Source organism: Mesocricetus auratus, unplaced genomic scaffold, assembly GCF_017639785.1.
Source record: "Mesocricetus auratus isolate SY011 unplaced genomic scaffold, BCM_Maur_2.0 Super-Scaffold_100004, whole genome shotgun sequence".
Classification (NCBI taxonomy): Eukaryota; Metazoa; Chordata; class Mammalia; order Rodentia; family Cricetidae; genus Mesocricetus; species Mesocricetus auratus.
The window spans coordinates 56,171,054-56,175,689 of NW_024429189.1; the positions used below are offsets into that span (position 1 = coordinate 56,171,054).

The 4,636-nt window shown below is 40.6% G+C and overlaps 1 pseudogene; it reads left to right on the forward strand.

Annotated features, from left to right (window-relative positions):
• The first annotated feature begins 421 nt into the window (after positions 1-421).
• Positions 422-1,334, forward strand: LOC101835639 (annotated as a pseudogene).
• The last annotated feature ends 3,302 nt before the right edge of the window (positions 1,335-4,636 follow it).

The following is a 4,636-nucleotide window of genomic DNA, read 5'->3' on the forward strand; positions in this document are numbered from 1 at the left end:
AAATGAAAGTTCTGTTTGATTCTACTGGGATTAGCTGGTTTCCACAGTCCTAGTTGATGGCATTCACAGAGGGGAAAGGACGTGCAGTGTGACTAATTAAAAATAAAAAAAAATTTAAAAGGCAAAATGTTCAAACCAAAGCATGAGATTTTTTAAAAATTTAGTTTATTATTTTTTACTTTTGTATTTTGTTTTTGAGAGATGGAGGTCAGGGAGAGGAGACAAGAGGAGGGGGAGGGGAGGGCAAGGGAGTTACTTGTGTAGGGGGAAGGTAGGATCTGGATGGAGCTAGGCAAGGGGAAATGCATGATTGAAATGTATTGTATGAAAGAATTAAATAAAAAGAAATTTACAAAAATCAAACAAAACTAAACTTTTTTTTCATATCCCCCAGTTCAGAGTTCTAGGCTTTCACCAGCAAATGGAAAATCCAAACAATGTGACTGAATTTATTCTTTTGGGAATTACAAAGAATCCAGAGCTGAGGAAACTGTTCTCTGCTTTGTTTCTAATCACGTGCATGGCCACAGTGCTGGGAAATCTAATCATAATGACTATATCTAGAAGCCACAGTATGAAGTGACCCTTGTATTCCTTCCTCACTTCTCTGATTCTCATAGATGTCACTTATTCATCAGTCATTCCACCCAAGTTGATTATGAATGGCCTTTCTGACAGAACAACCATCTCCTTTGAAGGCTGCATGACCCAGCTCTTCGCAGACCATTTCTTAGGTGGTGCAGGGATCATCCTTCTCATTGTGATGGCCTATGACCACTATACAGCCATGTGTAAACCCTTACATTATATAACTATATGACTCCTCAAGTGTGCTGCTTGATGGTAGGAGGGGCTTATGTGGGAGGATCCATGCATGCAACTATTCAACTGCTCTTTATGTATCAAATACCATTCCGTGGCCCCAATGTCATTGACCATTTTGTGTGTGACTTGTTTCCATTGTTGCAAATGGCTTGCATGGACACACAGATCCTTGGTCCCTTAGTCATTCTTAACAGTGGGGTAATATGTGTGACCATTTTCCTTATTCTCATGACTTCATACATGGTCATACTGTTCTCCCTAAAGTCTTGTAGCTCTTAAGGAAGGTGCAAAGCCCTCTCCACAAGTAGTTCCCACTTCAAACACATGTGCTGTTCTTTGTACCTTGTATCTTCTTGTATATGAGGCCTATGGTCAATTACCCCATCGATAAGGCAATAGCTGTGTCTGCTATCATTGTTGAACCAATGTTAAATCCTTTGATCTACACCTTGAGGAATGCAGAGGTGAAAAACAAACTGAGGAGATTGTGGATGAAAAGGGGACCTTAAGTGGTGTAACCTGATACGGTAAGGAGTGAATACTTTCTACAAAGCTGGGAAGAGCCATTTTTATGGCTCCACTTGAAATAGAGTAGTGAGAGATTTCATTTAAGCTTTTGGAACATGTCCAAGATAGCATGGCAGCCTGTCTATGTATGTCAGAGTCTAGTTTCTTGACACAAGCACATTTTATATCACATATTCCTCAGATATATCTAGGCATACATTAAAAAAATACCTGTGCATTTTAACAATGTGAGATCCTCCAAATTTAGAGTTGTTTCTTTTATGTTAGCTAGAAAAATATATTCCAAAAGGTTTGTTTGACTAACTTCCTATATATTTTTCAAGATATATTACTTTTTGAAACTAAAAGAAAAATGATCCTTAACTTTATCTAATCATTACCTTCACTTGTTCTTTACTCTTAAAGCCACATTGTAGCCTGAGGATTTATGATCAGAATTTATAATTTTGAACTATTTCTCAGAGGCTGGGAAGCTAATATGCTAGCCATGAAAGCACACCGACCTGATTTTTATTCCAGAACCCCAGCAAATACCTGGGCATGGCCTGTATTCCCAGAGATTGTGAAGTTGAGACAGGCCAGGCAGAGTTCTGCAACTTACTTGTTAGTTAGTCAACTGAAATTGGTGAGTTTTAGGCTAGGGAGAGACTGTCATTCTTTTTTTTTTTTTTTTTTTTTTTTTTTAATGAGAATATTTTAATTATCTTTATTTTTGATTTTTTTTAATCATTTTTTATTTTAATTTTAAATAGCTTGTTTCACATGTCAATCCCAGTTCCCTCTCCCTCCCCTCCTCCCGCACTCCCCTTCCACCCTCCCTCCCACCCTATTGCCAAATCCCTCCACATAGGGGATGTCTAAAGTCTATCATTTCACTCTTGGTAGGGTCAAGGCACTCCCCTAAGAGTCCAGGCTGAGAGAGCATCTCTCTTTGTGCCATAGGCACATGAAGACAGATTGTATACCAGGGATAGACACTGATCCACAGCTCAGAGCCCCATAGGTTGCCCAGGCCTTCTCACTGACACTCACATTTGGGGGTCCAGATCAGTCCCATTCTGGCCTCCCCACTGTCGGTCTGGGGTCCAAGAGCACTCCCCTGTTCAGATCAGCTGTCTCTGCTGGTTTTGCCAGCCCATTCCTTGCCAATTTGCTCATCACTCCTCTCTCTCTGTCACTGGGTTCCTTGGGTTCAGTTCAGTGCTTAGTTGTGTGTTTGCCTCTGCTTCCATCAGTCCCAGGATGAAGGCTCCCGGATAGTTATAGACATCAAGTTCATTATCAGGAATGGGCATTCGAGGTGGTCCTTCCACTATTGCTTAGCTTGCCAATTGATGTTATACCTTTAGATCACTCGAGGTCACTCTGGTGCCTGATCTGTCTTCGATCCTATGATTCCCTCTTCCCCCTATTTTACCCCCACCCCCTCAACTTCCTGTTCCCCCATGACCAACTCCCTTCCTCTTTACCCCTCTACTCTTCCCAGGTCCCACTACCCCCCCTCGCCCTGTTCCCCATCCATTCAGAGGATCTTGTCTCCATCCTCTTCTCTTGGGTACTATGCATATATGCATATCTTTTAGGTTCTTTCCTGTTTCCCAGACTCTCTATCTGTGGAAGTGCAGACTGGCACTATCCTGATCCATATTTAAAATCCATATATGAGTGAGTACATACCATGTTTGTCTTTTTGCGACTGGGTTACCTCACTCAGGATGGTTTCTTCCAGTGCTATCCATTTCCCTGCGAATTTCAAGATTCCATTGTTTTTTTCTGCTGAGTAATACTCCATTGTGTAAATGTACCACATTTTCTCTATCCACTCTTCAGTTGAGGGGCATCTAGGTTGCTTCCAGGTTCTGGCTATTACAAACAATGCTGCTATGAACATAGTGGAGCAGATGCCCTTGTTGTATGAACCTGCCTCATTTGGATAAATGCCTAAGAGTGGAATTGCTGGGTCTAGTGGTAGATTAATTCCCATTTTCCTGAGGAATCTCCATACTGATTTCCAAAGAGGCTGTATGAGTCGGCATTCCCACCAGCAATGGAGGAGTGATCCTCTCTCTCCACATCCTCTCCAGCATAAATTGTCTTCGGTGTTTTTGATTCTAGCCATTCTGACAGGAGTAAGATGGTATCTCAGAGTTGTTTTGATTTGCATTTCCCTGATGGCTAAGGATGTTGAGCACTTTCTTAAGTGTCTCTTGGCCATTTTAGCCTCCTCTACTGAGAATTCTCTATTTAGCTCTGTACCCCACCTTTCAAGTGGATCCTTTGGTGTTTTGGAGACTTGTTTCTTGAGTTCTTTGTAAATTTTGGAGATTAGCCCTCTGTCAGATGTAGGGTTAGTGAATATCTTTTCCCATTCTGTGGCCTGCCTTTTTGTCTTTTTGATTGTGTCCTTTGCCTTACAAAAGCTTTTTAGTTTCAGAAGGTCCCATTTGTTAATTGTTGATCTCAGTGCCTGTGCCACTGGTGTTATGTTTAGGAAGTGGTCTCCTGTACCAACTCGTTGAAGAGTATCTCCCACTTTCTCTTCTAAAAGTTTCAGTGTGGCTGGATGTATGTTGAGATCTTTGATCCATTTGGACTTAAGTTTTGTACAAGGCGATAAACATGGATCTATCTGCAGTCTTCTGCATACCATTACCCAGTTATGCCAGCACCATTTGTTGAAGATGCTTTCTTTTTTCCACTGTACAGTTTTAGCTTCTTTGTCAAAAATCAGGTGTTCATAGGTGTGTGGGTTAAAATTAGGGCTTTCGATTCGGTTCCATTGGTCTACCTGCCTATTTTTGTGCCAATACCAAGCTGTTTTCAGGACTATAGCTCTATAATAGAGCTTGAAATCAGGTATGGTGATGCCTCCTGAAGTTCCTTTATTGTATAGGGATGTTTTCATGAGAGCATGCACACACACACACACACACACACACACACACACACACACACACACACACTGTCTCTTTGATTTTATATTGTCTTCGTTCTGATTATTATTCTTGTCACAGCAGAAATTGTATGTATCCTTTTATGTCATGTTATCACCACTCTGATAATCTAATATGTACTCAATAATGATTTTTAAAGAATATAAATGAAAATGAAACTTACCAAATTAAATGTTTATAAATGAACCTGAAGAAAAAGATAGAAAAAATGGGTGCATAATGCTCTTTAGGAGTCAAAATCCTCCTAAGTTGAATGCTTCCAGGTACACTATTGGGGAAATATCGGTTTAATAAAGTAGTATTCCAGTACAGAAGCCATGATAACATCA